Raw genomic sequence first — 21,271 nt, forward strand, 5'->3', positions numbered from 1 at the left:
CCATATACTATGTGATAGGTCATTGTTGTTTTATTTGTTAAATTATCTGAAGACTACTAGGCACTGGCTACGTTTAAAAAATTACCAAATTTTCATCAAAAATGCATCAAAACAATGTACTTGTTTTGTACTTTCCAATGATTTTTTTCCCTTTTACATTGTGATCAGTTACCTTCCTTGATTCTCAGATTATGTTTTAATGTTTTGTGTTTTAATTAATTAATTAAATATAAATATACATATATAAATAATTAAATAGAAATATAAAATTTCGAGGTATTTAAGTAATAGCAATAATAACAATAATATATTTATATAGCATTTCAAAGTTTACAAAGTACTTTACAAATACTACCTCATTTTATCCTCAAAACAATTCTGGGAAGTTGGTACTTTTATTACCCTTATTTTACAAATAAGGAAACTGAGGCAAGAGATGGCAGCTAAGTGGCACAGTAGATAGAGCACTGGCCTTGAAGTCAGGAGGATGGGAGTTCAAATCCAACTTCAGATACTTGTGTGACTTTGAACAAGTCATTTAACCCTGATTGTTTTGTATCCAGGGCCATCTCCAGTCTTCTTGATTCATATCTGGACTCCGGATCCAGATGATTCTGGAGGAGAAAGTGTGATTGGTGATTTAACACACCAGCCCCCTCACTCAGAACCAATTCAAGTACTTGCATTGTTGTCACTTCCCTGATGTCATGATGTTCTTAAAGAATGAAGGACAACAGTGGATAGAGAACCAGCCCTGGAGTCAGGAAGACCTGAGTTCAAATCCGGCCTCAGACCCTTAATAATTACCTAGTTGTGTGGCCTTGGGCAAGCCACTTAACACCATTTGCCTTGCAAAAACCGAAAGAAATTAAAAAAATTAAAAAAAAAGAACGAAGGACAAACAATCATCATCATACAACTAGTAAGCATCTGAAGCTGGATTTGAGCTCAAGTCTTTTTAACTCCAAGTTCAGCTCTATAGTCAATGCTAACTAGCCTCAGAAAAAGATTGAATTTACTCCTGTTATTTTTTCTAGGTGATAGGACCAACCTAGAATTTTTATCAGTGTCCCTCCTACATACACACACATATATATATAAAATATATATAATATATAAACATATACTATATTCATATATATGTTTATAGAGAGTATATGTGTGTGTATATATATATATATACATATATATATATATATACACATAAACCATAAGATCATAGATCTATAGCTAAAAGGGACCACAGAGTTCAACTTCTAATTTTATAGATGAAGAAATTGAGGCATCAGAGTCAGAATTGGAAGTCAGGTCCTCTGTATCCAATGCTGGAACAAATACTTATTCCACTAGCTCTTCCTAGAAAACATGTATACTACATAACTCATTTAAATGGAACCAAAAAAAATCATGAATAAAGGAATCAAACAGCTAACATATCAGAAATCCTAGATTTTTTCCATCAGAAATTGAAAAAAATCAAAAGATTAAGTTGAAACAAAGAATCCAAATAGCACAAATAATTAATTCAAAAACTTTCATAAAAAGCCTTGAGAAATAGAGAAATTAGACAAGAGAGAACATCCAAAGGAGGATATATGATATTTCTGCTTATATGAATGGCCCCAAAAGTTCAATCTAAACAAAGAAAATGCAAATTAGATAAATAATGGAAGAGAAAGGGTGATTTAATAAAATGGCAGGGGAGTTGACCTTAGGGGAGGTGACTGAATGACTGAAACTCAAGTTTCTCTGCAAGGCTTGAAAGCTTTGGGGTTGGAGAAGATCCAAAATTATTAATTCCAAGGCTTCCCAGTGGTACATAAATTCTGAGCAAAGCACTTTCTTGGCCTTCTCTCACAAGGATGCTTGATAGCACTTTTCTTATGTAGAAATCATTGTAACCTTATTACCAAAACATGAGAACATAAGTGACCCCCTCCAAATATAGATCAACTACATATTTCTGTACTTCACATAGGCATTTGCAGTTTGTATCATTTACAAATAATTTATTTAGTTAATCAGGGAACCACTGAGTTAGTAATTATTGAACAACTCCTTGGGCAATAAAAAAAACCCCCAACAACCTAGGATTTATATTACTTCTGTTGATTTCTCCAAAGTCTTTGGCTCAGTTCTATACTCATGCCTTATTCATAATAAATATAGTCAATTCTCAAATTTTCACAGGGTTAAGCTCCTAGGAAACAGCTCAAAAGTAAAAAATGTGAATGCTGATATATTGAAGCTTTGGGGAAAAGGGAGTTAGGTTCCCATGAACACCCAAAACTTTTTTGTTAGAGATGTCTGAAAATACACTTTTCTTGCATACAATTCTTTCTAACAAAACATCAATTTTGATAATATGCACTTTTCCTAATACAGTAACCATAAAATATCCTATAAAATTCAGGGTAGGGGAGACGCATTGTAAGACTGGACTGGGAGAGGGTAAGGTCAGTGATGCCAGAACTCCAAAGTAAAAAAAGAGGTAAAAGAGCAACCTGCCATCTCTAATCTCCCTTTTGGCTCAATGGTCAAACTCTTCTGGGACAAAAAGCACCCCCCCCCCAAACTGGGAACATATCATAATGTTAAGGAGCCCTGCTGCATGGGAAGTGATAAGAGGGGACAGGACTCTCATTATGTTGGGCAAGTGCTGATGAGGGGGTGCATTGTACCTCTTGTTTTTTCCTCTACTGTTCATAGTGATTGCTAAACTTGAAAGTGAAGATGAGATTACTAATAAAGTCACAGGAATAATTGAGCTTCCAAAAGTTAAACACCCAAATGCTGAGGATTGATTGAATATAGAATAGATTATACAGAACTTGAACTTGTGTTCTTGAGCTATCTAATGTGCTAAGCCACCTCTCACACTTCTCATCTTTACTGAGGTTAAAAAAAATCACACAGTATTAGGACCTATGACTAAGATCATAGATAATTAGATAGCAAGGACCATAAAGCTTGAATTGAAGGGAATTAATGGTTATTTAGCCAATCTCACTCATTTATTGATAAGGAAATTGAGGCAGAGAGAAGTTAAATGATTGTTGTTTGTTCCTTTATCTAGTAAGTGATAGAGACAGAATTTGAATCCAGAATTTTTTAATCCAAAATCCAGCATTCTTTCTATTAAAACACACTGCCTCTTTAATCATGTGAGAACAGCTATCATTTTGTTGTTGCTCTGGTTGATTCTGATTCTTTGTGATCCCATTTAGGATTTTCCTGGCAAAGATACTATAGTAGTTTGTCATTTCCTTCTTTAATTTATTTTTATAGATGAGGAATCTGAGGCAACCAGGATTAAAAGACTTGCCCAAGGTCACGGAACTACTAAATATTTGATTGGAACTCAAGAAGATGAGTCTCTGTTAGGAAAATTAACAGAGGTCTTTTTGAAGAAGCTGGAGTCTTCAAGGAAGAAGTGAAGAAGGAATGTATTCCTGACAAGGTGTTGAGGGATAGAATGGCACATAAGGGGAACAGTTAAAAAATTATTTTGACTGGAATTGGAAGCTGGGGAAAAGGATTATGAAGATTGGTAGAGTAGGTGGGAGCAACACTGTGGAAAACTTTAAATACCCAACTCTGAGATTTTGTAGTTTATTCTAGAGTCAATAGTGAGCCACTGAAGATTTTTGAGTAGGGGGTGACAGTCATTTTGGAATATCAATATGATAGGATAGGCTATAGAGAGAGATCCTAGAATGGGGGACACCATTTAGGAAGCTAGGTTAATAATCCAGAGATGATGAGGACCTGAACTTAGGTAGAGGTTGTACAGGGAAAGCAAGCCAGCAAGTTATTGGATACGGAAGGTAAGGGAGTGGAAAGTCTAGCATCAATCTCTAACTGGTAACTGGGGATCTGATATGATAGTGAAAAGAAGGAAACAAATATTGGTTGAACACTTACCATGTGTTGGACTGTGCTAAGTGTTGGAGAAAAAGTTAGAAAAGTGAAACTTGCAAGCTTTTACATCCAAGGAGATATTGCTCCATTGCAGTCGGGGTGATGAACCCCAGGCCACTGGGAATCCCACTTCTATTTAAAATAGAACTAGGTCCCTGGGCAGAGCTATTCCCTTCCCCCAACCCTATTTCTCTATTACCAAGCTTGCCAAACTTCCTTCTTGGAATCCATTCTACACCCTCTCCAAAAAAAAAAAAGTGAAGGAATTGAGTTGTGGGCTTTCAGACTTACAACTTTGCCCAGTACATGTGGCATATTTTCTGTTTCCTTGAGTTCAGAAAAAATTCAAAAGTTAAGTTTTACAAAAGAGGCCTCTGCCAAAAAAAGAGTAACTTCGTTCTCTCCTCTCATCTCTCTTCTACTGAAGGGCGGGCAGCAAACAAAATAAAATAAAAAATGTTGGGTTTTTTTTTTCTTTTAGTGCTGCTTCCAGGATTAGGGACAATGAAGAAATCACTCCAGATTTTAGCTGCCTCCTCAGAGAAATGATGTTAAGAAGCAATCTCATAAGAAGTAAAAAAAAAAATTCCCTTTGCTTCCTTGTGCTGCATCAGATGCATGGGACAAGTCCTGCTGTCATTCTTATATGAACTAATCAACCTAGCTTTTTACCCAGAATGACTTGGCTGCTTCTGCACAGAAAAACAGAATGTGGAGAATGCAGAGAGGCCTTCCATGGTTTTCCAAACTGCTTCTCATTCATCACCATTGTTGCCAAGAAGGGTCTTAGAACTATGAAATGCTCTACTCTGAAAATGAGCATTTTCATTCTTTCCCACCAAAAAAAAAGGAAAACACCAGGTGGGAATGATCTTTAACAATGAAAGAACTTTTCCCATTCTCAACAGGATTTCCCTTAATGATCTGGAGCTGGTAACACAAATGGTCCCACACAAAATACTTGGTATTTCAATATTTCAAAATAATTCTCAGGAAACCTATAACCTAAAGTTTCACTGAAGGGGAAATGTGGTTTATAGTACCCTAGACTTGAGAGTTAGAAAGGCTTGGGTTAAAATATTGCCTATGACTCTAGTGTAAGCATGGACAAGTTACTTAATAATGTCTCTGGATCTCAATATTCTCCTCAGTAAAACTGGAATAATCCTTCCAATAATATCTACCCGGGGGTTCCAAACCAAAACTTTCTTGTTCTTAAGGCATTTACCTTCTATTAAAGATGGGGGAGGGAGGAAATGGGTAAAAAATTTATAATATATATATATATATATATATATATATATATATATGTGTGTGTGTGTGTGTGTGTGTGTGTGTATACATATAACTCTATATATGTATATACATAAAACACTCTGCTTGGAAATCTGAATCTATAGTAGGACATACACACTATAGGACACACATGTGTATATGTAAATAAACATACATGTATATATATATATATATATATATATATTTAAAAATAAAACTCTGCTTGGAAATGATTCTACAGTAGAATAACCATGAAGAAGAAGATTCTTTCCCAGGATTCTCATGTCATGGACCCAGAGATTTTCTGGATATATTTGCAAAGAAGTAGGATACACAAGCACACTCACACTTCATATATATGCGTGTGTGTGTGTGTGTGTTATATATTTATATGTGTATATTATATATAACAGTATTGGAAATCTGTGTGTGTGTGTGTTTGTTATATATTTATATGTGTATATTATATATAACATTATTGGAAATCTGATTCTACAGTAGAATAACCATGAAGAAGAAGATTCTTTCCCAGGATTCTCATGTCATGGACCCAGAGATTTTCTGGATATATTTGCAAAGAAGTAGGATACACAAACACACTCACACTTCATATGTGTGTGTGTGTGTGTGTGTGTTTGTTATATATTTATATGTGTATATTATATATAACATTATTGGAAATCTGATTCTACAGTAGAATAACCATGGAGGAGGAGACTCTTTCCCAGGATGCTCAGATCATAGACCTAGAGATGGGGGAAAAGTAAAGTTAAATAGGGGCCCATTAGACTGAACTCCTTAAGAACTGAAACTGGGTGGTGTTTTTTTGTCCTTTTTTTCCCTCTACTGCTAAAATTTAGCATAGAACCTTGAAAACAGTGGGTAGTTAATAAATGCTCATTAACTTGACTTGTCTTCAGGGTTATCTTCCATTTTAATGCCATGTGGACTTGGCAGATTTGGGCATTTGTCTTCCTTTCCCTCTCTCACTAAAGATTTTGGCAGCTGCTGTTTGGAACTGCCAGCAGTGGGGCAAAGAGAAAGTTGTTTGCCGTACTGAGGTCTGGTTTCACAGCCTGAATGATGATTGGATGGGAGGAACTCTCTTCCCTTCTTTCCTCGGAGTTAAAAAGTACACTCCCCCTTTAAGCAAACTATTCCTCTGAAATCACTTTGATCTCTTCTCCATAAGGGACAGACTAAGCAAAGGAAACTCATCCTCTTGTTGTTGCCAGAATCATTTTACATTGGCTGCTGTTATTTCTAGCAATATCAGTCAGACGTTCCATGCCACCCCTCTTTTCCCCTTCTCTTTCTGTCCTTTCCCTTGCTAATGCTTATTCCATAGTTATTTAAAGTCTGCTAACCCTTGTCTCATATTTGGTATCAACTCTAAAATAAAGGTTGGGAAAGTGGGAAGCCTCAATAAAGGCAGTAGATGCATGCATCACCTAGCATGATATGTGAGATGACAAGCTAGAGAAGGATGATTTATCTCCTGGGAGATCCCAAACCTGGTTTTGCTACAATATTCTTTATCAGCTCAAGATGATAAGCAGGCAAAGTAATAGGCACAGGAAACTGAGGAACTCAAGAGAATCAAAGAAATGCTGCCTTGGCTAAAATATGAGATTTTAGTTCTTTGTTTACTTGCTCATTTTTGGTGAGAAGCCTGGAATGAAGAGAAAATAATGTTCTCTTAGTACCAATGGAATCCCATTTTAGATTCTTTGTTGGTATATAAACTGTTGCTCCATTGTTATACCTATTGCTATACCCATGGAATTACCATGTCTTTCTTTAGGAGACTAGTCTCTTTGCAAACTTAAATCCTCATATTTCCTCATTCTGTATTTTACATAGGAACAAACCTTATTTAGTTCTATGTTACACACAATAACATTTATTACATATGTTTCTTTTGGGGGGTAGCTTGGTGGTGTACAAGACCTGAGTTCAAATGCAACCTCAGATAATTACCAGCTGTGTGACCCTGGGCAAGTCATTTACCCTCTTTTTGCTTTGGTAGTTTGAATGAGAGAAAGCACTGGTGACGAGTTCAGGAAAGGCTTCATGCAGAAGCTGGCTTCACAATACCTGGGCATATAGTAGGTACATAATAATAGTTTATTGAATTGCATCTTGAAGGAAACTAGAGATTCTATAATGCTGAGGTAAAGAGGAAGGGCATTCTTGAATGGGGGGAATAGCTGGTGCAAAGGCATGGAGATGGGAAATGGGGTGTAACATATGAAGAACAGTAAGAGGGCTAATCTGGTTAGACCTTATGGTATAGGAGAGAGGATACTATGCTTGGTGCAGTGGATAGAGCTCTGGACTTGGAATCAGGAGGACAAGAGTTTGAATTTAGCCTCTGACTCTTACTAGCTGGTTGACCTGGGCAAGTTACTTAACCCTGATTGCCCCATATCCGGGGCTATCTCCAGTTGTCCTGATTCATATTTGACCACTGAACCCAGATGAGTCTGAAGGAGAAAGTGAGGCTGGTGACTTAGCACAGCACTCTCCACTCAAATCCAATTCATGTGCTTGTCATGGCATCACCTCCCTGATGTTGTGGTCTTCTTGGAGAATGAAGAACAAATATTATTAATATATATAATAATGATGCAAAGGTAGCTTGGAGCCTAGTCAAAAAGAACCTTAAATACAAAAGACTTTTTTATTGAATCATGTGAGTAATAGGAAGCCACTATAATTTGTTGGGCAGAAAAGTGACAGTTATACCAGTACTTTAGACAAGTCACTTTGCCAGCAGTGTGGATGAGGGATTTGAGTAGGGAAACACTGAGAGATAAATGAAAGAGGAAGTAGCGAGACCAATTAGGAAGTGTAGGTAAGAGGATATGAGGTTTGATAAGGCATTATGGAACTAGAAATGAAAATATTTGTTTATTAGTATTATTACAAATAACTCTATTTCTTGATTTTTTTGTTGGACTTTAGGGGTTCAGAGTCAAATGACATCAATTGGGATATAGAGGCAGCTGATTCCATTCTACTGCTAGTGAGTGCCAGACATCTGTCAGTATTCTCTCCTATGACAGGCTGGAAGTCTTTCTCATGACTAATGTTGGCTAATTAAATGGTCTATAAATATAGAAATGACTTGAAGAGAGGAGATAGAAGAAAAAAGGATGAGAACGCAGCAAAAATGAGTATCTGAAAAGGGGAAGTGACTTGCCTATGACTTATTAATTTCCTCTGGTGCTCAGCATGTTAAACAATGATGAGGAAATACAACATACTTGTATAATCTTGATGTGAAATGCATACTAGGAAAAAAACTGGGCAGTGCAAAGAGAAATGTTTAATTGGCTTTCATTGAATGACACAGACAAGTCATACAGAATGAATAAAATGAATGAATTGCTATCAACATTATTTGTGGGAATATGTAAATTGTTCTTTGGTGTATTAAAGTAAATGATGATATAGCCCAATTTCCTCATCCTCCTCTTTGAATTTTGAATAAAAGGCTATTCAAAGTCTTGCCCTCTCCAAATTATCTCCCTCACTCACTTTCTATTTTATTTTATTTTGATTTTTTTCAGTGAATACATGTTTTTTTTTATCCTTTCTCAAGCATTGGAAGAGAAAAAGAAAAAAAAAGAAAATCCTTATAAGAAATATTTGTTATCAAACTTTGTTATCAAACAAATCCCTCTAGTGACCTGGTTAAAATGTATCTGTCTTTCTGTACCTTGAGTCCATCATCTATCTATCAGTAGAATATTTTACCATTGATCTTTTGGAACCATAACTGGTCAATTGCATTGATCTGGGTTCTTAAGTCTTTGTCTTTATAGTGTTGTTATTATTGAATCTAATGTTCTTCATGTTCAACTCACTTTACACTGCATCAATTGCTACAGTTTCTCAGGAACTGGTTTCTCTGAAACTGTTCCTTACAACATTTCTTATGACAATGATGCCCCATTACATTCATTGATCTGGGTTCTTAAATCTTTGTCTTTTTAATGATGTTGTTATTATTAAATCTAATGTTCTTCATGTTCTACTCACTTTACATTGCCTCAGTTGCCTCAGTTTCTCTGAAATTGTTCCTTACAACATTTCTTATGACAATGATGCCCCATTACATTCATTGATCTGGGTTCTTAAATCTTTGTCTTTTTAATGATGTTGTTATTATTAAATCTAATGTTCTTCATGTTCTACTCACTTTACATTGCCTCAGTTGCCTCAGTTTCTCTGAAACTGTTCCTTACAACATTTCTTATGACAATGATGCCCCATTACATTCATTGATCTGGGTTCTTAAATCTTTGTCTTTTTAATGATGTTATTATTAAATCTAATGTTCTTCATGTTCTACTCACTTTACATTGCCTCAGTTGCCTCAGTTTCTCTGAAACTGTTCCTTACAACATTTCTTATGACAATGATGCCCCATTACATTCATTGATCTGGGTTCTTAAATCTTTGTCTTTTTAATGATGTTGTTATTATTAAATCTAATGTTCTTCATGTTCTACTCACTTTACATTGCTTCAGTTGCCTCAGTTTCTCTGAAACTGTTCCTTACAACATTTCTTATGACAATGATGCCCCATTACATTCCTATAACATAGTTTTTTGTTCAATAATTCCTAACTGATGGACACTCCCTTAGTTCCCAGTTCTTTGCCACCAAGAAGACAGCTGCTATAAATATTATATTACAAAAACTTCTTTTTAAAAAACCCCAGCTTCTTTAGAGTTATTGGCTTAGTAGTAGTGTTGCTATATCAAAGGATATGTACAATTTAGTAAATTTGGGGTCATAGCTCCAGATTATTTTCCAGAGTAATTGGACCAATTCATAGACATATCAGTGAGGCATCAATATGCCTATTTCTCCATAACTCCTCTACATTTATATTTTTCTTTTCTAATACTTTGCTAATCTAAGAAATATGAGATGCAACCTTGGAATTGTTTTAATTTTCACTTTCTCTAAATATTAGTGATTTAGGGCATTTTTCATTTAGTTATTAAACATTTTTATATGATTATTGATAGTTTGGATTTCTTCCTTTGAAAACTGACTATTAATATCTTTAGAAGGTTTACAATTAGGAAATAGTTTTTATTCTTAGAAATTTGAATCAGTTATAAATATGTATATAGAAACATATATGCATTTCTATAATATGCAATGTAGTATATGTGCATACACATATGCACATGTGTTTATTAATATACCCCCCACACACATATGCATATATATATGTATGTATGATGGCACACTGGGTAGAGTGCCAGCCCTAAAATCAGGAGGAATTGAGTTCAAGTCCATCCTCAGACACTTACTAACTATGTGACTGTGGACAAGTCATTTGACCCCTGTTGTCTTGTATCCAAGGCTAAACCCTGGCATACTGATTCATACCTAGCCACTGGACCTAGATGAATCTAGAGGAGAAAGTGAGGTTGGTGACTTAGCACAACATGCCCTTTATTCAAATTCAATTCACCTGCTTGTCATGGCCTCACCTCTCTGAAATTATAGTCTTCTTCAAGAGCAAAGGATAAACATCATTATCATCATCAATCATCCTGGAGTATTCATTTGGGGGTTTCTTTCAGGTGATGACTGGGTAGTTTCTATTTTAATTTTATTCTTTGGTTCTAAGATATTTGGGCACTTTCTTTTTTATTTTTTTTAAATAAAATATCTAAACCCTTTTTTCTTTTCCTTTCTTTCCTTTTTTCTTTTTCTTTTCTTTTCTTTTCTTTCTTTTTTTTTGGTAATGACATTTAGACAGCCCAGTGAATCTTGAGTCATATCTTCTCAATCTATTTTCCAGGCCAGTTCTTTTTTACCATGAGATACCTTATACTTTCTTCTACTTTTTCAGTCATCTTATTGTTTAATGTTTCTTATTTTTTTTTTTAGGTTTTTCCAAGGCAATGGGGTTAAGTGGCTTGCCCAAGGCCACACAGCTAGGTAATTGTTATGTGTCTGAGACCGGATTTGAACCCAGGTACTCCTGACTCCAGGACTGGTGCTCTATCCACTGCACCACTAGCCACCCCCAGTTTCATCTCTTCTAATAATTCTAGTTGAACTTGTGATCAAACTATATTTTCCTTTAAAGATTTGCTTGTAGATTTTTGATGTTACACTCTTCTGTGTTTGTGTCTTGAGCATTCCTTTCACCATAATAGTTCTTAATCATGAAATTTTTTTAAATTGCTCATTTGTGACCAAAGACTATTACCTTTACTTTAAAAAAAAAACTGTTATCTTATTATATAATTTTGCTGTCTCCTATATTTTATTTTTTTTCCCTTAAAGATATATCTCTCTCAACACATTCAACTTAGATCAATGTATAGCATGGAAACAATGTAAACACTTACAGATCCCCCTTCTGTGGGTGTGGGGGGGAGGGAAGCAAGATTGGGGGAAAATTATAAAATACAAAAGTAAATTAATTAATTAATAATAAAAAGGATTTGTCTCTAAAATATGCAGAGAACTGAGTCAAATTTTTTTTTTAAAAAAAGACAAGACATTCCTCAATCGACAAATGGTCAAAGAATATGCAAAGGCAATTTACAATGAGTAAATCAAAACAATCCATAGTCATATGAAAAATTGCTCTAAATCACTAATTATTAGAGAAATGCAAATTAAAACATCTCTGAGATACCACCTCACACCTCTCAGACTGGCCAATATGACCAGAAAGGACAATGATCAATGTTGGAAGGGTTGTGGGAAATCTGGGACACTAATACATTGTTGGTGGAGTTGTGAACTCATCCAACCTTTCTGGAGAGCAATTTGGAACTATGCCCAAAGGGAAACAAAAATGTGCATACCCTTTGATCCAGCAATACCACAATTGGGTCTATACCCTGAAGAGATTAGGAAAAAGAGTAAAAATCATCACCTGTACAAAAATGTTCATGGCAGCTCTGTTTGTGGTCGTAAAGAAATGGAAACTGAAGGAATGTCCATCAATTGGGGAATGGCTTAAGAAACTGTGGTATATGTATGTCATGGAACACTATTGTTCTATTAGAAACCAGGAGGGATGAGAATTCAGAGAAGCCTGGAAGGATTTGCATGAACTGATGCTGAGTGAGATGAGCAGAACCAGAAGAACACCATAACAGCAACCTGGGGTTGATGATCAACCTTAATGGACTTGCTCATACTACCAAGGCAACAATCAGGCACAATCTTGCATTATCTGCAATGGAGAATGCCATATGTATCCTAAGAAAGAATTGTAGAATTTGAACAAAGACCAAAGACTATTACCTTTAATTTTTTTTTTTAGGTTTTTGCAAGGCAATGGGTTAAGTGGCTTGCCCAAGGCCACACAGCTAGGTAATTATGTGTCTGAGGTCAGATTTGAACTCAGGTACTCCTGACAGTGCTCTATCTACTGCACTACCTAGCTGTCCCATATTACCTTTAATTTAAAAAAAAATGTTATCTTATTATGTAATTCTGCCATATCACATGCTATATGTTTCTTCCTTAACGAAATGATTTCTCTCTCATCACATTCAGCTTAGATCAATGCATACTATGGGAAATATGTAAAGACTAACAAACTGCCTTCTGTGGGGGGTGGGGGAGGGAAGCAAGATTGGGGGAAAAATTATAAAACTCAAAATAAATGAAACCTTTCTAAAATTAAAAAAAATTGTTCATTTATTCAGTCTTACTTCCTGACTTTTTAAAGTTTGAGTTAGGGTCATGCTCTCTCTATAGTCCTGGAGAGAATGACTAGGCTATGCTTGGTCTTATTTTGTGTTCTCTTTGTCCTGTTGCTGCTTTGGGGGATATTGAGTATGGTGTTATTCCAGGATTTCAAAGACAGGTCAGGTAGGGAATATGTCAGCATTCAGTCCTCCCAATCTGGTCTGATCCAAAGTTGAATCTGAGAGTTACTCTTTTTATCTATGCTACTCAAGTTCCTGGATTTGAAGAAAAGTACCTGTAAGCTTGTCACTGGTTTGGAGCTCCCCTGAACTGCTATTGAGCTCAGATACTGAGAACCAGCAGGAAAGCTATGTATATTCAGAATGACAGAACTGTAGGCTTCACTTTGGTGTGTTCTTGTCCTACTTATTCCACTATAGGTTTCAGACAGGATAAAGATAGAATCTGCAAACCTGCTTCCCTCACAGGGACAGTCATAAGTTGTTTCTTGCTTCTGCACTTACTCAGTAAATACAATTTGACTAACCTTTCTAGGGAAGGGTTCCTTTTCAGTCCATCCTTAAACTGTGACCCACCATTGGGTAGTGAGTGACATTGTTTTCAGTTGGAACCTATTTCTATTCCCTGCAGAAGCCCAGGTCCCTTTAGCTGGATCTGGGATTTTTTCTTGACTAGACCTAGACAGGCCTTTATTCATTCTCTAAGTTGGTTCCCCACCACATTCTCCAGTGGTTCCCTATTACCTCCTGGATCAAAGATAAAGTCCTTTGTTTGACATAAACTCTTCATAATCTGGCTCTTTCCTATTTTTCCAATATTAGATTCTACTTCTTTAGATATACCCTGAGATCTAGGCATGGTCTATTTGCAGTTCCTCATAAAACACTCCCTCTTTGGTTTCCTTGTCTTTGTATATCTGGAATGCTCTCCCTCCCAATCTGACTCTTCTAAGAAAGCCTTCCTGGTCTCCCTAAACTGCTAGTGCCATCCCCAATAAGAGAATTTATTCTATAGCTCTTTGATAGGCTGTCTCCTATATTAGAATGTAAATTCCTTGAAGGTAGGCATTTTTTGTTTTTCCAGTCCTTAATGTACTGTAAATGCTTTTTGATTAATTACTTGGTTGGTTGGTTGATTGAATAGAAATATAATCAAAGATGGGTTTGTAACTAGAGGGTCAGAGTGAAGTCCTTTGGGGATCAGAAGTGACAAACCTGCTAAAACACAATCTGGATCTTCAAAACTCCTGTGCCCTTAGAAATAGCATTGTATATGCAGATGCTACTGTGATGTCACTTGGCCCTACAACATTGCTACTCACTCCTTGCTTTCCTGGAACCATGTCCAGGGTGGTAACTACACATGTTATAACAGCTCTGTTGGCAAGTCCATTTTCAGAGAGAAATTCTGATGAGAACTTAATTCTGGAGCACACCGGTTTTGGTCTTGTCCATACCTTGCCCAGGATTGTCTATAGCTAATGCCCGGCCCATCATCCCAGTCTCTCATCTATACTGCTAAGAATGATTGGTTGGAGGATAAGCATGTTGTCCTTGGGAAAGTGAAAATGGGTCTGAGCATTGTGGAAACCACAGAGGATGACAAGATCAGAAAGATGACCAATGCTGACACCAAATGACTTTCATGTTTTTTGGTTTCGTTCTTTATGTTTTCATCTCCAAAGTATTCCTCTGTACCTGGGGAGAGTCAACCTCCCCCCACAACCTAAAGTTTCAAACTGCTTTCAAACCCCAAATCCTTATCCTCCCACTTGCAACTCTCCTTGGATTTCCTTTAATTTCCACAAGTTTGACTAGACTGCAGAGTAAATCATTTCATATGATTATGAAATAAAAGGTAAACTGCATTCATGCACACAGAGAGATACAGAGATAGAGGAAGAAAGAAAAAGATAGATGGGGGGTGGGGGGTTGGGAATAGAGAATTGCCAACATTATCATTGTCAATTGTCCCTGATGCTGTTTGGGCATCCTGGATTCCCAGATTTTCTGTCCTTGCTCCTGGCCTCCTGAATTCAATTTTTACTTTGATTGTTTTTTCAGTGTTGGGAATTTGAATTCCTCAGATGCCACATCCCCCTCTCAGAGTTGAATCACAGTTGAAAATAATGCCTCCCTCCTATTAGAGTATTTGCTTAGATGTTTCCTTGCTCCTGTCACATTCTTCATTATAGCTTATTTATTAGTAGGTAGATTAATCTTTTTTCGCTCAGACCTGCCCTTTCTGCTATGGACGCTGGCAACTTATAGATTTGGAAAATTGCCTGGGGTACCCCAAAGTTAAACAACTTGCCCAGGATTGCTCAGGAAGGTCTGCGGCAGAGGTAGAACTTGAACTCAGGTCATCCTTACTCCAACACTGGCTTTCTATTCACTATGCTGCCTCTCAAACGTGTTTCAGAAAAGACAAGTATTTATACAGAGACAAGAAACAGCAACAGTGAACAGAGACCTGAATTTGAGTCAAAAGACTCAGGCTCAAGCTGAGCTCTAGGTGGCCCTTTGGATAGAGCTCTGGGCCTGAGACTAGGAAGACCTGAGTTCAAATCCAGTCTCAGACACTTACTAGTTCTGTGACCCTGAGTCAGTCACTTAACCTTTGCCTGCTTCAGTTTCTTTAACTGTAAAATTAGGTTAATAATGCTGCCTACATTCCAGTATTGTGAGGATCAAATGAGACAATATTTGCAGAGTGCTTAACAAAGTGCCTGGCATATAGCAGGTATTAATAAATGCTAGATTTCCTCCTTTCTTTTTTTCTTTCCTTCCTTCCTCCCTCCCTTCCTCCTCCCTTCCTCCCACCTTCCTACTTCCTCCCTTCTTTCCTCATTCCTTCCTCTCTCTCTCCTTCCCTTCCTTCTTCCTCCCTCCCTCCCTCCCTCCCTCCCTTCCTTCCTTCCTTCCTTCCTTCCTTCCTTCCTTCCTTCCTTCCTTCCTTCCTTTCTTCCTTCCCTTGACCCTTCTGGACCTCCTCAATGCAGAACCTCCCCAACCCACCTCCTACTGATCACCAGATTGTAAGTCTCCTCTTGAAGGGTAGAAGGAATTTAGAGGTGGACTGAGACACCTTGAAGCACACTCAGATCCTCCCACCCTATGATAAGAGCCTGGGAGCATCTGAGACTGAGCAAACCATCATCCAGGAAATTAGCCCTTGTGGAAACCTAACCTACCAACTGCCTCTGCAGTTGTTATAGTTGTTGAAGATCAGGAAATTTACAAAGTTCTCACCACTTAAATGGTCCAACATCAGTCCATCAGTCTGTGGAAATAATATTAATAAATAATTTTGTTTTGCTACTATAATCTAAGACTATGAGGCCTTTCAATAAGGCTTGTAGCAGATATATCTCATACCATAAACTGTCTCTCCCCCTAGAATGTGAACTCTTTGAGAGCAGGGACTTGTATCCCCAGAGCTTAGCATTTTATAATGCTTAACACAGAGTAATTGCTGAACAAATGCTTCATTCATTCATTCATTCATCTCCTCGACACCTTGAGATCTCCTTCACACTCCCTTCCCATTTAAGTAAAAACTCCAAGGGCAAGAATGATGTTGTTTTTGATTTTCTGTTCCTCAGGATTTACCACAATGACAGGCCCTTAATTGGCATTTAAAAAAGTATTTGTAAATTGCATCGAACTGATTAGTGTGCTTGTCCATGAGGTGCCAAAGATAATAGAAAGTTATGTGATTCACAGGATGCAACGCTTAAGTCATGGAAACTCTCTGTCGATGAAAACCAGAATCTTCCAGAGACAGGAACAGCCCCCACAGCAAATGAGCTGTTCATATGGAGCTTATAGCAGAGCATTGAACAATACTAGGCTTCCTGAGCAAGGGATCGCTCCTGGAGCAATAGGGCTCCCATTTTGCTGGTTGGGGCTTCTAGAAGGCAGAGAATCTCAAGATGAAATCAATCCAGGTGGAGAATGAATATGGTGGGGCAGAGACAAGGGGTGGTATGGGGAAAGGAGAGGCTTCCTTTTCCTCTTCAGGAAAATGGGCATTCTTCTTGGGTAGTTTATCTCCAAGCATAAGACAAAGAAATCTAACTTCATGAAAGTCTCCTTCACAATCTTTCCCCATCTTCTGTTTTCCCATGTGACAATGGAACTATATACTTCTTTATGAGAAAGCAGAGGGAAGTTTCTCAGGAAGATAATGGGGCATTAATTCATAGAACAGAGAACAAAAAGGACTGAGAACCTTTACCCTCTGCCCTCAGGGCAGAACCTTTACCTGGCATCTGGGGAGGAAAAGGCTTTCCACAATGGGGAAAGTCCTGTCTAAAAAGAGGAAGCCAGGCTGCTTCCCTGGGGAAGAGTTTCTTTAATGTCTCACTCCACCTACAACCAAATTTACAGCCTTAATGTAATAGAAGAAATGAAGCCCTGCTATTTTAAAGCAGTAACAACAAACATAGCCACAGGGAGTGGTTCAGAAACTAAGGAAGGTCCTTTTTACACACTGACAGCTAAACTGATAGAGAACTAGCAATCCCAAAATAACTATGATTAACCCAAATTTTAGAAGAAATCTTCAGAATTATCTGCTGTAGCCCAATCTCCTCCTTTGACAGAGGAAAAAGTCAGAATGAGGCCCATGGAAATTAGATAAATCACAAGTGGCAGAATTATGATACAAATTCAGATCTTCTGACTCCAAAGTCTTGGGAAATTTAGGGTAATAAAAAGAACATGCTATTTGAGATTGGAGGCTTTGAATTCAAATTTTATCCCTGCTGTTATTTATAAATTATGTAATCTGGGCTAATTTCTAGACACCCCCAGACTCAATTCCCTCTTTGGTAAAGTAAGAGGGTTGGACTGGACTATCTCTAAGGGACTGTCTTTAAACTCTCCACACAACTCTCTGAGGGATCATCTTTAAGTTACAGCTAACATCTCAGCATCATTCTAAATAGCATGAACCCTCTTTCACCCCCAATTCAACCCCTACTGTCCTACAGAGGAGATCTAGAAAGGGAGCAAATTTCCCCTGTGGTCACTACTGATACACAATATAAGGTAAAAACAATTACTTCCTGGGGCTCCCCCATCCTAAAATGGTCTGGTGGCTAACCCAGAGGAGCAAGATGCAGTCTGAAGAAAGGAAAATGAGTCAAACCTGGAAGGCTATACTCACCTTTTTCTCTTGCTCTCTTCCCCTTTTCTTGTTGTGGTTAAGTTTCCTTTCAAGTTCTTATTGACATTTTTTGCCTGGACTCAGACCATTGTTGACACTGGCTACTCTCCCTTATTTGTTTTTGCTCCCCTTGTAGTCTGGAGCCCAGAAGGAGGACTTAAAAACCAGAGCACTCAGTTGTGGCTCCCAAACAAGGGACCCGTAAGAACCTGAGAACACATAAAGGAGGAACTGAGACAATGGGGTACCGAGGAAAGGCTGCTCTAAGAATCTGGGTGTTCATCTGAGCAGGGATCAGAAAAGAATTGAGCCTTGATAAGGATACAGCCCCTGACTTTGGGGGCTCTGAGGTCAAGGGATCTCTTGAATTTGGGAATTTTGCTGCAGTAAACTAAGTCTGTCAGGTATCTTCATTAGCCACCAGGCTTCCTAAGGAGGTTGACCTAGCACAGGTCAGAAATGGAACAGATTAAATCTCCCACTTGGATCAGTAGTGGGATGGATCCAGGAATGGCTGCTAAATTTCCAACCTGATCAACACGGGGAGACTCAGGCTCAGAAAAAAAAAAGCTCCAAAAAAACAAACAAAAAACCCTGACCTTGGGTTGTGCAACTCAACCAAGTGTAAATATTTAACTTCTCCTTTATTTTTGCTTTAAAGCTACCTTTACCTCGTGCTTATTTATTTTTATGAATATCTCTCAGCCTTTTCCTATCCCTGTACTCCATTCCCCACAAACTAGTCTAGAAAAGAAAAGATTTGAATTCAACTAACCAGTTATTTAGAACAACCCTATTAGTAACCAGCTGTTAGGATCCAAAAAAAGAATTTTTTTTCAAACCGTCTATGTGAATCAATACAGTCTTAAGCTGGCAATACCCAGAGGCAAAGCTGGGGCCCAGGTAGTTTTTGTATGGTGGCAGGCACAGACCAGAAAGGTTCTTAATTGAAGCTATGGGATTGGCCAGTTAATCCTGCTGAACCAAGTGGCCTGTTGTGCTGCTATCCCACTTCTTGGCAGGGAAGGGGAATGTTTGGGACTTATTAAACAGGCTTCATCTCCTAGCTGGCAGAGGGAGGGTTCATGCTGGGGCACAGACCTGAGACTGGAATGATTCCAAGCTTCTACTCCATTGATGGACACCTCCCAGGCCTATCTCTTTCCTTTAAATGAAATGAACTAAGTAGCAAAGTAAAAATAAAAAGAAGAGTCAGACAAAGAGCAGGCCTAGAAAGACAGAAATAGAAAACTACACGTACAGACAAAGGAGTGAAAAAGGCAGGAAGAAAAGAAAATGTTCCCACATCATTACTGATGTATGGGGAGCCTGGATTTAGTCTTAAAATCCTAAGAATCTCTAAACTTTCTAAAAATGGTCTTCATTTTTATAATTTAAAGACTGAACATTTATCTGCCTTTGTCAACGAGCCTCCTTTGACAAGACGAATTTTTACTCTCCAACTTTAAGGACTTAGAGCCTGGAAATAGAGGGGAGGATGGAGAGGCAGTATTTTTCATCCTTTCTGGATGCCACAACTTCCCATAGTGCACAGCACATATTATGTCCTCATTATGTGGGTGTATTGATGAAGAAAAAGAAGAAAATCTGGCTTATGATGGAGTTGGCTAATTCAGTGGGACCAAATTTAATTCAAGAAGTTCCAGGTCTAAAAATTAAAGGGGGGAAAAAAAAGCTATGAGGCACCAGGTGTGAAAAGGGACAGATAAAAGTATTGAAAGTGTGAGAGATTAGGGGATCCCTGTGCTAGTATTGGACACAGGATTGACCCTGGTTTGGCAATCCCATAACCTATTACTTGGTTCCTGGTTGTAGGGTTCAAGGGAACAGGGGCTCTTCTAGAGAAAAGACCAGAATACAGCTCAGGAAGGGCAGTGACCATCTTAGAATTAAGTTCAGGCTCCCAGGTCAATCTACAGAGGTTCAGTTCAGCTATCTCTGCCTCCCAAAGTTGAGCAGAACACAACTCAAATATAGAAGTCAAGAAATAGGCTGAAAAAATGAGCATACAGCAGAAAATCTCTGTGATCTAAAGTGAAAAACACTAGACTTCAGTGTCTGGATACAAGGTTTTGAATCCAAACTCTGGCAATAGCACTCCTAAATTATTAAACCTCTTTCAGCAATTGCTCCCCCATCTGTAAAATGGGTGTAAGAATACTTGTTCCTGCTACCTAATGATGTTGATGCTTGGAGTACAAAGCAAGCACATTACAAATATTACCTCATTTGATCTTCAGCAACAGTTTTGGGAGGTAGGAGCTATTTATTGTCAAACTCGTCTTACAAATGCTGTAATAAAAGCAGACAGAAGGTCACGCAGGTAGTAAGGGTCTCAGGCTGGATTTGAAATTAGAACCTCCTGATTCCAAGCCCAATGTCCTATCCACTGTATTACCTAGTTACCTCCAATAATATGCTCAGTTGTTTCCAACTCATTGTGATTCTTTTGAAGTTTTCTTGGCAAAGATATTGGAGTGGTTTGTCATTTCCTTCTTTGGCTTATTTTACAGATGAGAAAACTGAGGTTTTTTTTTAAACAGGGTTAAGTGAATTACCCAGGGTCACACAGATACCAAGAAGTATCTGGCTGGATTTGAACTCAGGAAGATGGCTTTTCTTAATTATTGGCCCAGTTGAATCCACTGCACCACCTAGGTGCCCTTCCAATAGTAAAGATATATAATATAGCTGGTATATAATAAATTCAAATATATATATTTTATAAATATATATTTTATATAATTTTAAAGTTGTAGCTCTTTATATATCTCATTTGTTCCTTCTAACTTCCTCTGAAGTAGGAACTATTATGAGTTATATTTTATAGATTAGAAAACCATGGAGGAGAAAGGTCCAGTAACTTGACTGGATAGTAAGTATCTGATGATGATGTTTGTCTTTTGTTCTGGAAGAAGACCATGACATCAGGGAGGTGATGTCAAGATAAGCAAGTAGGTTGGATTTAAGTGAGGGGGAGATGTGCTAGGTCACCAGTCTCACTTTCTCTGATTACAAAGTCAATTCAGGTCAAATTCATCATGCTGTCCACTGTGCCAAGTAGTTACCTCTTATGTTCTTACCTCACAAGTTTGTTTGGAAGAAAGCACCTTGTAAACTGTTCAGAGCTATATAAATGCTAATTATTATAAGAAAAAAAGCCTATACCAT

The 21,271-nt window shown here is 37.7% G+C and overlaps 1 long non-coding RNA gene across 3 annotated transcripts in view; it reads right to left on the bottom strand.

Moving 5' to 3' along the window:
* Nucleotides 1–18,617, bottom strand: part of LOC141513111 (uncharacterized) — a 45,153-nt gene extending 26,536 nt beyond the window's left edge. For all 3 annotated transcript variants that reach the window (XR_012475715.1, XR_012475714.1, XR_012475713.1), the window contains exon 1: nucleotides 18,080–18,617. This is a non-coding gene — a long non-coding RNA (uncharacterized LOC141513111). The remainder of the gene's footprint in view (nucleotides 1–18,079) is intronic.
* Between the last annotated feature and the right edge of the window lie 2,654 nt (nucleotides 18,618–21,271).

The sequence above is a fragment of the Macrotis lagotis genome, chromosome 2 (assembly GCF_037893015.1).
Source record: "Macrotis lagotis isolate mMagLag1 chromosome 2, bilby.v1.9.chrom.fasta, whole genome shotgun sequence".
Lineage (NCBI taxonomy): Eukaryota > Metazoa > Chordata > Mammalia > Peramelemorphia > Peramelidae > Macrotis > Macrotis lagotis.